Source organism: Anopheles arabiensis, chromosome 3 (genome assembly GCF_016920715.1).
Source record: "Anopheles arabiensis isolate DONGOLA chromosome 3, AaraD3, whole genome shotgun sequence".
Taxonomy (NCBI): domain Eukaryota; kingdom Metazoa; phylum Arthropoda; class Insecta; order Diptera; family Culicidae; genus Anopheles; species Anopheles arabiensis.
The window spans coordinates 2,755,740-2,767,352 of NC_053518.1; positions in this window are offsets into that span (position 1 = coordinate 2,755,740).

An 11,613-nucleotide genomic window follows, 5' to 3' on the forward strand; every position below is an offset into this window, starting at 1 on the left:
GTCACACCGCGCTCGCTCTTTTGCGCGCGACCACCCCCCGCGAGTGGGTGGGATTCTTTGTAAAATAAAACTCACTCTTCTGCTCAAAGGAAAGCCTATTACCATGGGAGGGGGGGAAGGAGAGGGGAGAGGGTGGGAAGGGTCTTTTGCAAACACCCCCTTCACAGAATAGGTTTCCGAAAACGAGCACAGCACAGCACCCGGTGGTGATGGTGGTGCGACGAACGAGACAAGGAAAGCTGCTGCCAGGCGCATTTTCTTTCTAGCATTTTGCTTCACGGAAAAACGGGAAAACTTTGTGCGCGAAAAGCACCAATAGGCACCACAATCCTTCTTCGCACACACACAAAGAGCCAAGGAATGGTGAAAACATGCCCGCCAGCATCTTGCCACCCATTTGGAAGGCTCATTTACATAATTTGATATTACACAAAATTCCCTCGCGCTCGCTCGCTACTAGCTGGCAAGCAAGCAAGCAAATTTCCTTCGCTTATGAGAAAAAGATGCCCATTTCCCGCTGCTGGGGAAACTTTTTACCATCGCTCTCCTTCACCTCCCCTTTCCCTGCGCATCCACATCCCTGGTTGAATGTAAAAGCGGTCTTATCAGCCGCTTGTTGGGAAAACGGCGAACGGCGAAGAAAAGCTATCTATTACCTGCTTTCTTTTCGGCGGTTTTATTCGTTTAAGTAAATGAGCGCTTGGTACAATTATGTGTCAAGGTATTCCAGGGCACATTTGAAACGATCGACTTTTGGGGTATTGAGGGTAGTATTTTTGGCACCTGACTTGGTTGAACAAGCTATTAAAAATATCTACGTGAAAGTAAAAGATAGTTGGGTTTTTGACAAAAATGATCAAAATCAATCAAATGAATAAACAAATAGGACTTTTTTTAAATTAAACTCACTTACTAACACATATAATAGTAAAATAAAGCTTAAAATATTTCAAACAGAAGGAGAAAATTGAAGAGAAAAGGCACATACTCAACGGCATCCTACCTTATACCACACACAAATGCATTTTATCTTTCGCACAAAAGTTGTGCCTTCCCTCCCCCACCGAACATCAACGCCATTATTATCATCGCCATTTTTGTATTTTTTGTAGCAGCTCCTTTTTTGTAGTTTAATTTGGCCTGCACTTTGCAAACACTCCGCAAGCGAAAAGCGTAGCGTCGTGCGCACAAGCGCGCGCACACACACACACACACTCAGACGGGCTACAACTTTTTCCAACGCTATTAATTCCCCCGTCGCCCTGCGCGGCGCTCTTTTGGAAAGCGCCTTTTGATTCAATTTTGTGGCGAGCGAACAAAACTACAAAAACTTTGCCTTCGTCCACCCACTCCACTTGCTCCCCCCCCCCACAGAAAAACGCTCTTAACCCGCTCTCTAGTGCCGGTTTGAGAAAATCCCCCAGAGGAATGCACGGAATGGAAGTGTCGGGTCGGGGGGCAAGATAAGGAGAAGGGGAGAGGAAGACGGGGGTTTTGGAGAGGGCAGCAGCAGCTTGGGTGGAAAAGTTCCACCCTACCCACACCTTGCTGCCGGGGCACTAAATCGCTTCTTTTCCGCACGTGGAGAGGAGCGAGCACAAAAAAGATCCATAATGCCCGTCCGCCGATGCGAGAAAGAGAGGGAGAGGGGAATACTGAGCGGAGGTGTATGCCTCAGTAGTAAGGGTTCTCGGACCCAAAAGCAACTCTAGCAGCATCCCATACTGGGTGTTGTTCCGTTTGCAGAAGAAGTCGGTTGTTTTTTATGGCCCAGTGCGAGGACGGAGGGCTCGGGACGGCGTCTTTGGAGCAAGAGGCTGGTGGTCCACTGGCCGTAAGAGGGAACCATATCCTGCCGTCAGCATCTGTGAGAATTTGTTCGCCCGGAAAATGTAATGAAACCGTCGACTCATGAGCGTCTACGAGTGGTTGGTACCAAAAAAAAAAAGCAAGAGGGAAAACAGAAAAAAGAGGTTACACCGAAAGGGTTAGCGGAAGCAGGGACGGGCAGGGGCGCAATGATGAAAGAAGAAAAAGGGGTTTCCTTCATCGCCTACTCTTACTCCGGTCGCTACTCTTTTCTACCACCAAAAACGGGTCCAATGGTTCCGTTTCCGTCTCTCACACTCTGTCTGTCTCGTTCGCTTTGTTGCGGGATGAGCGCTTTCTCGAAACGGGCCAAAAGAATAAGGTTTTCGAGGGTGGAGGTTAGCAACCCGGAACACACGCCCCATCCCACCCCTCCCCACTATACCTAAAAGTCGAGCGGTTCTTTTTCCGCAGAGATCTTTTCTTGTCTTGCAATCTTTCGGGCACCAAAAAAGGATCGTGAATGAGGAGGCAGCCTGACGCAACACCTCCCCCATCATCCACGCCACCTCCCCCATCATCATTCTCTGGGAACCGCATTCAATCATTCTTTATCCACATGGTGGGTGATGTGTTTGCTTGCTCCACAAGGCAAGGATCCGTTCTATTCTTGCGCTGCTCTACAACTAAACCCTCACTATCCCACTAAACCCCCACCCAAACGGAGCATACCGAGGAACAAACAACACATCAGCCGTAAGGATTCGTATTATGCTGAGCTCATGCCAGCGTCCCACACTACACGCCACACGCCGAGAGAAAGGGACTCGTCGTCGCAAGCAAACACACACACGTACGAGTGCCTAAAGTTAGTGGCAATAAAACGACGGAAAAAATGACAGAAAAGCAGTCAACTGGGGCCGGGTCCTTTTAGGCACTTGGGATGGAAAAATCTTTCACCACACACACACACACACTCTAGAAAATACGCCAAATTTCCGACACACTCACCCCATTCACTGTGGATCCTTCTTTACAACCGAGCTCGAGCTGGTTTCGTTCTTCTGTGTTTTTTTGGCTGTGTTTAGCTTTCCTTCCGTTAAGTCACTCCTCAAAGCCTTCTACACTCGACGTCAGCTCGACCTAAGACGCAAAGTGTATGAATATCAGGTGGTCTCATAGCCTGTTTTTTATAGCAAAAGTTGAACGTCACTTTTTGACAGCATGGGTGAAAACATTTCCCCAAACAAGCTTTCTGACGACTTGCCTTACACACAAACAATCTTAGAATCTTCGTTATTTGCACTGAAATACCTTAAAAAGCACTCAAAATATATGTTACTGTAAGCTAAACCAAATCTGAACTAATTAAAATCCATTTTTGGATCAAAATAATGCCGTCGATGAGGACACCAATGTGTACTACGTATGTGTTGCTAAGAACAAAGCGAACGGTTCCTATGGAAATTCACTTCACCCATTCTGTCAAAAGGAGATTTTTTTTATTTCGAAATTAGTTGTCAATTTGTATGGGACGAGACCACCTGATATTCATACACTTTGCTAAGACGTCAAATTGAAGGATAAAACAGTTGCCAAGGGCAACTTGCGACTACGCAAAGCCGGCGTGCAACCGGGGGGGTATGAGCGTTCAGTTTAGAGGTGGTTGAAGGATAGATGTGTGATGGTTTTATTGCCGAGCTGTAAAGAAGATGAACGCGTTTTCTGTGCAGATGACGAAGTGGTGCTCGCGTCACTTTTCCTTGCCTACTCCATTTTAGCGCAGAAAAACGTGATTGTGTTTGATCGCACGTTGCGACTACTAAGGCGCCTCCATTTTCGTGCGCTTGACACAAAAAGCTCACGCGCAAATGAAATCTCAACGCAAAAAGAAACTTGTTTTCTATTGCAAAGCTTGAACAATTTACTCGCAGAAAACTCAGCGCAAACAAGTCATGGCTCTGTGCATAAAATACCGTACCCCCTTGTTTGCTGTTTGCAACTTTACACTGTATTAGTAAGCTATTGTAAAGCGCATATAACGATCGCGCAAACACCGCACCGCACCGAAAAAAGAAAAGAAAAACTCTCTCCCAACTAGTTTATACCCTTTTTTTATGTATCTAGAAAGCAACAAAAAACTGCTCCTGCGATGGCGATGAGTCTCGGCTACCTTTTTTTGGGGTTGCGCTCCTTTTTATATCCGTTCGGGCATAACTTCGTTATCATTGCAAAAGGCCACACCAGCTTAAGCTCATTCTCCGGTTCACCTTTTGCGTTCACCATCTTCTGCACACTGTCTACGCTGGCGGTCTAATTTATGCTTCGGTGCTGCCGACGTCCCACACCAACCCCACGACATTCTTCACCCTGTGTGTGTGTCTCATTTTGACCCCCACCTTCGTGTGCTGTGTCGGGAAGCAATCAACGAATCAGCGTTGCAGGAAAAGTTTACTTTTTAAACAAAAAAACAAAACACACAGAATAAAATAGAAAAGTGAACTCGAACTCAACTCGCCCGAAAATGTGGCACCGAGAGCTTTCCCTTTGACAGGGGGGAGGGAGAGAAGCACACACACACACACACACACACCCAGACTCACACACAAAAGACAGCTTTTCACGAATCGTAACGGTGAAGGAGGGATTTTTTTGTGTTGCTGCCTCCGCTTTTCGAGCTGTTCTCGAGTTGGAAATTCAGTTTGGCCAGCGCCGTGTCGTTCTGCGCTGGTAGTTGGTAGCGCTTTAGGTACGCTTTTTTTGTTTGTTCTACTCGTTTCTACTCGTTATTTATCTTTCACATTATGTGCAAGAAGCACTCTAATTTATCCAGAGAGTGCTAGTAGTAGTAGTGGTGGTAGTGATGAATCGATAAGGAAGGAGCGCACTAACACACGTTCGTTGATGATGGAAGGGAAAAAAGGAAAAGCTCCGAAACGGTACAGGTTGACCCTTGGAAAAGAGCTTCCGTGCGCAAAAAATGAAAGTCTTACAACAATGTCTTACCGAGAAGAGTGTGTTAAACATGGCGTATCTTCTTGGAATACAATATTAGAAAAGCAATATCCCATGCGACTCACCAACACGACTCAATGTAAAGAAAATCCTGTCATTTCCCGCCCTCTTATTAATCCTCGAAGTGCGCACAGGAAACGAATAAAACTTCCTTTCAAACTTTTCTTCAGCCGTGACAGTTTGAAAGATTACTCCCGCTCCCTCCCCCCCAAACAGAACGGGAAAAGATCGCTTGAGTGGGATGATAACAAACAAGCAAACATCCTGCGGCAAATAACGGTACATCTTATTGAAATTCCGTCCCGCTTCGCGGATCGCACCCCGTTCCCACACCACGGCAAGGGCACGGAACAACAACGCGGGCGGAACCCGCGGTTCGAGCAGGTTCTTGAATAAAACACGCTTTTTATGAAACCACCTAAAAAGGAACTCCACTTCCCGCCCATTTCTTCACTTCCCACCACAGCGAGTTCGGCAGTGATGGAATGGTGTCGGATTTTCCCGCGAGAAGCATCCGTTTTGCGGAAATTTATTTTCCTTTCGCGCACAGGTACACACGGGGAGCGCTGGCGCGCCCCGTTCCGCATTACAAGCAGCTTGGATTGCGCGGAATATTGATTTGGTTTCCGCTAGCAATGGAAGAGAAGAAAAATTAAAATCTCACTCCTTTGTTCCGCGTAGCTAACACAGCCGCCGCTGTTTGCATAAAGTTAATCAAAAATTCGGCAGCTGTTGGTATAAAATGCCGCTCGAGCTCGAGGAGAACCATTGGCGCAAGCACGGCCTGCGCGATTCGAAGAAAGCAGCCTAATCAAATCCACCGCCTACCAAGATTCATGCTGGCAGCATGTGTGTGCAATATCCGATATTTCTGTCCAACTTTTCTGACTTGACGAATGAGGCTGTAAAAACGACTTCGCACAGCGGATGTGATGTGAAAGAATCAGCACACGCGCGCCACCACCTTGACTAATGTAAATCATGCGCTGTAAAAGGGGAAGGAAAACTAACCGGGATAAGCTGCCGATTGCTGCCTTCCATTCCAGTTTTGCCATTTCGATAGCGCAACGCCCCTCTCCTCCACTCCGTTCGTTCGTTCGTTTTCTGTAAACAGATTTAAAACTTCCCGAAACTCATTAGAATTTTAATGCAAAGTGACGGCAGCAGAATGGCGACGGATGCTGGTCTCTTCTAGGAGCGCGGCCCTTCTAAACTACACGCCACGCCAGGCGCTAGTAGAGACTGAGTACAGTTTTTCTTCTCACCAGAAGTGATTAATATTCGATTGTGCATGCGAGACTGTGATGAGAGTGCAGGAAAGGAAGCAATCGAGTCCCAGAAGGTTTGAAGGGCTTAAAGGTGTCTTTGTGGGACCTGCCGACGTAAAACGGTTGGTTGAAAATATTTAAACTCATTCAAACGGAAGGCGGAAGGTGCCAGGTAAAATGTTGCCAAAGAAAAGCTACTCTGTCGTTTGAGGTTGAAATCTTTTTTGAAACGTTCTAAAACAAAAACTGTTTAGACGATGGTAGCAGCTTTGACGCTGCACCTGCGTATAATATGCCAGGCAGACAACAATGTAGACAATGCATACCTCATGCTAAGCACACACACAACTGCACACACAACTGCACACATAAAGATTAATGATTATCACATCGGAACCTAAGCCACCCTCTCCTGCCTCTGGTGATGCAGAGGATGCATATTAAAATTGGCCCTAAGCGCTTCTGCATGAACTCTAATTACATCTGCTATGTCTCTTCCTCTCTCTCTCATTCTCTGTTATCTCTCTTACTCCAGCACTCATTGCTGACATTTACCGGGGAATTCCGAAAGTCAGGAAGCCTAATTAGCTACCGTTACCGTAACCGGATCACTATCATCATCACGCGCGATGATAAAGATAATGGCGGATCGGGATGTTCGGAAATATCATTTTATAACATTTTACTGCCCTATTTTACCAACAATCAACACGAGAGAAATTTGTACAATTTAGAGCAGTTTTGGGCAAGGTCCTTATTTCAAGGAGTTGTTTTTTTGTTTTTTCTCTACCCAACCCGCTCATGATCACGCGCTTGGTATTTTAGTTTTCGCGTGTAGTTTCCGCCGCTTGTCAGCAGCCACCGCCTTGCTAATAATTTAATTTTCCACTGAGAGTACGCAAATTTCATTTAGGGCAAATTAATTTCTTACCAACACCGCAGCTCGCACCGCGCATGTAAAACCACCATGGTTGGTTTATAGATCCCGATTTGCCCGAACTCAATGGGGGTGTGGGAGGACGACTACATACGACGACGTCAGTCAGTCAGTCAGCCAGTCAGGTGAACCGGGTGGTTCCGTATCATCATCGGGGTAATAGGCAGGACTGACTGACTGCAAGCACATTGACGGATGTGCGGTGAAGGATAAGAGCTGCTGCTGCTGCTGCTAATGGCCTGAAGGTTCCGCCGGTAAAAGCCACCGCTCCCCCGCTAACGCTTGCTGCTAACCGGCTTGGGAAGGGTCTAATCATTGTGTCTAATTCTCACGGGACACCATCACCCAGCAAATCAGGTGAGATGATAATGCGTGTGTGGGATAGGGACGCGTAACGATTTTTGGGGAAACTTGGTTTATGGGTTAACTGCGTTGTCAAATTGCTTGCGAAATCGATTCCATTCAACCGATCGATACACCAACAGTGGAACAGAGTTTTAACCAGTTTTCATAAATTCCAAAAAATAACAGCGCTGGAGAAGCCGGTCTTGCCACCGTTGGGCCACAACCCGGCAAATACGGTACGGAGGCGAACAGGACTTACCTACGACCGGGTCATCAGCCCTACCAAACCGAAGAGGTCAGTGCGGATTTGACCCACCGGCAGATGGACATTAGACATCAGTCGCAATATCCTTCCGTGAAGGTAAAAAAACAACAATAACAACAGCACACCATTATGAATCGTCCCCTCTAGGGATGGAAACCTGTATTTCTTGTTTCTTTAACAGTTTTCACCGCACCGAAAATGCACTGAATTAACGAAAAATGCTGCCCAAAACCGTTGAGAGGTTGAAAAGGCTTTCGGGGAGTGAACAAAAAAAATCTAACTAACCTTGTCCCATCCATTTGGTGCATGCAAATGTACCTCAATAGCGCTCGACACACATGGTTTGGCCCGAGGTAGAGGAAGGAACCGGACAACGGTCAGTTGTTCCCCCGAATGCCACCATCCCGCCGGTCGATGAAATAAGTCCCCTAATCAAATAAAATCATAAGACGGCAGACCTGTGGCGTAATGCGTAAGGACGTGTCGGGAAAGCGGTACCAGATGGTACCGACGGGACGACAGACGACAAACCCTTCGCTTACCCCTTTTGCTGCTGCTGCCGTTTGTTGAGACAGTTAATTTCTGAAGACACTAGACAAAAAAACCCATCTATAGCATAGCTCACAGTTTCACTTATTAAGTTTTACTATCCATTGAACGGTCGTTTCTAGGAAAAGCGCAATCGTAAAACACACTCGGTTGCGCGATTTGTAAGAAACATTAGAGTGAAGCGCGTTTACGCAGCAGCGGCAGTTTCAATTTCGCCACCAAATTCATAGCTTTTGGGTACGGTAAACTGAGAAAACGCTGTAAATATTCTATCAAAAAACCGTCTGCTTTTAATGAGCGCTATTATGCTACACCATAAATACCTCGCGGCACACACAAACACACGCACACATACACTTTTCCATTAATCACGCATAAAATGCCTACAGGGAGTACGAAAAGTGGAAGCTTTTGCGCGTACACACTACGCGCGTGTTTCAGCAGTACAGAACCTCTTCAACTCTTACTTTTACGCGAACGAACGGTTTAGCTTAGTAGGCTGTAAAATTGAAGGTTATGGACGTTCGCTAGCAATGGGTTTAGAGGAGCGGGGGACGAAGCAAAATTTGCTCAGAATGTGAAAAACTGCACCAACACTCGAGCTGCCCGGTTGTGATTCAAGTAAATTTACCATCGAGTTAAGAATATATTAGCTCGATTTGTGCAAAGAAGCCCCGCATCCAACACCTTTGACCCTTGTGTATGATAAAGAACGTGTGCTGCTTCTAAGGAAAGGGGATGTTTTAAGGAAATCTTTCCTTCCCCCGTTACATCCAACATGGCAGTAGGCCATGTGAAAGAACAAAACACCAATCTCTCTTTTCGCGCCAACATATCCCACACCCTCTCGTGGGATGATTAACGGTAAGGAACGGAGCACAGAGCAAAGGCGATGCCATCATGAAATATTTCACTGCCTTGCTGTGTGTATGTGTGTGTGTGAGTGGGTGATGTTGTACGCAGCCGGTGGAAAGGGCACAATATACAATGGCACATACCGGCGGTGTGTGTGTGATTCGCCATCTTTGTCGAGTCGAGCGGGTGGTAAAAATGGAAGAAAACCCCACCCCAACAGTTTCCCGGCCCACAACAAACCCTCCCCCGGGGGTGAGCGTTTCTGCGCTTATGATGTCTGCGTTCATTGTGTTGCGTACACACGCATCGTATCGCAGTAACGCATCAGGGGGAGCGACTGTGCGCTTCTGCCGGGACACTTCTACGCGACGGGGCAAGACACACACATACACACACCCTTCCAGAAAGGATAAGGTCGGAGCGGTAAATGCCTTCTGAATCGAGTTTTAAAACCCTTTTACCTCTCGCCCACCCACCCACTCGCCGCCGGGTTCCGCTAGACCGTTGCCCCGTTACAGACACGGCTCAGATTCAGTGAGGTTTGAATAACATGTTTATTGATCATTAAAATTTTGACGTCGTTTCACCACTCCACTCCACTCCACCCCACGCCAAGCCGATGCCACGTGTTTGGGTGCCACTCACCCTACAGTGCGATGATAACTCTACACAGTCCATCGAAGACAAAAATCTGTGCGCCTTGCGCCTCATTTACCATTTTTCATCCAATTTATTCAAAAATATGTACCAAAAATCATGTGCTCTCGGGGAAGAACTCATACCAGCGGAGTACCAACGATAACGAGGCTGAAGGACTGGGAAGCTGACTATCTTTTGTCCGCTTTCGGGGTGTATGGCCATCCATCCTGTCGTAAATTCTTCCGACGGGGCCTGTTAATTTCTACTTTGCCGATACTGGCCATCATGTCGGTGAAAAGAAAATAAATCTGAATGGTACGCGGGGAACGCCAAGGTAAGAGGGTTCCAGTTTTGAAAAGACATTCCTTATCTGCTTCACATTCCTCGGAAATGAAGCATATTGGACGTTGGGTTTTCATGGGTTTGGGTGTGTTTGCAGACAATGAGCATGTTTTGTACACATTCAAATAGGGCCGAAAGTACAAAACTTTAAACGCCTGAAAAGCGGTGTTGTAGAGAGGGATCAGAGAGCGGCGCATACATTCGCAAAGGTACCCAGAGCGTGGATATTAGTTACATAAAAATAAATCAATACAATTGCCAGTGATATGAGAAAAAAGTAACAAATAAACCGGAAGCAGAGAGTGTAGGTTAAAAAGTGCATCATATTCCATTTTTGTTTGTAGTCCATTCAATTCAAGGGCACGCTTTAAAGCTAACCCTGTTGTTTGACTAAAACGAGGCTTTAAAGCACATTAAACACTGAAATCGCAACACTGTGTACGAGGCCTACGGATGACATGGGATTAAATCACAAAAACACAACCACACAAAAAAGAAGTCAAACGATCATAATAATGTAATTAATGCCCCTTACCTCATCAAAAAAGGGTGTACGTACACCGAAGCGCGGTCATCTCCCCAATATTTTGGGACGGCCTGGTTGGGGGATCGGGACCGGTCGATGCCCTTGCCCTAATTTCGCCCAAATCACACACACACATCACTCCACTCGTCCAACTCGTGTTCGCGATTCCCTTTTTGGAAAGGGCGAGAAAATTGTCGAAATCACGCGCCAAAATTTTCAACCCCGAAAAGCGTATGTCTCCCTTCATCTTCCGGTCCGGTGGCGATTGCCCATTTTCCCTACAGCACGGACACCATCGTACGGCAGCTGCACCTTGTCCTACCGCAATCGTACCGGTCGATGGTTGGTGCTGTCCACATCAGACAGCGGGAGAGAGGATCCTCCCCCCCCGCCTCGATGTTAACGAACCACCCCGCGTGTGGCTGTCATCCGTGTGTAAGGATAAGCGTTGCGGCTGGTGCAGACGACCTTCCCGAATGCCCGACCCCGCTGAGGGAACGGTGTTATCGATCCCAAAACTCTCGCGATGCGTCGTTGTCACGCACCGGCAAGCTCCGTACGGATGGTAGTGGTAGCACACAATACACATACACACACAAACACACACACGGCTCATGATATGCATGATACGGCCAATGGTACACACTTGCCAAAGGTACGGCGGAGACCCAGGCCTCGTCAGCTGATGCGTTCGAAGGACGATGTGCGAGTGAAAGTCTCCACCAGTGCTCCAATAAAGCGGCTCCGAAGCCTGTATCTGCCGAAGGCACACAACACTGGTCAAAGACCGGACCACCGGAGCCAACTTTCCAAGAATCGATTGAGGTGAGAACCCTTTTCGCTCCGGTTTCCGTAGTACCCTCCATTTGCGGGTAGCAGTCTAATCTTTTCAGGGCAAACGCTCAAATCTACACACCCGGCCCCGGCCGGCAGCAGCGTACTGGCTCTGTCTGGGTGGCTCTGTACCCGCTCGAAAAGTAGGTTACTTTTCCGATAGACCATTGACCGGCACCAGACCACTCGGTCGGCTGGCCGGTAGATTGAACTCTACCGTCTCGCCGTC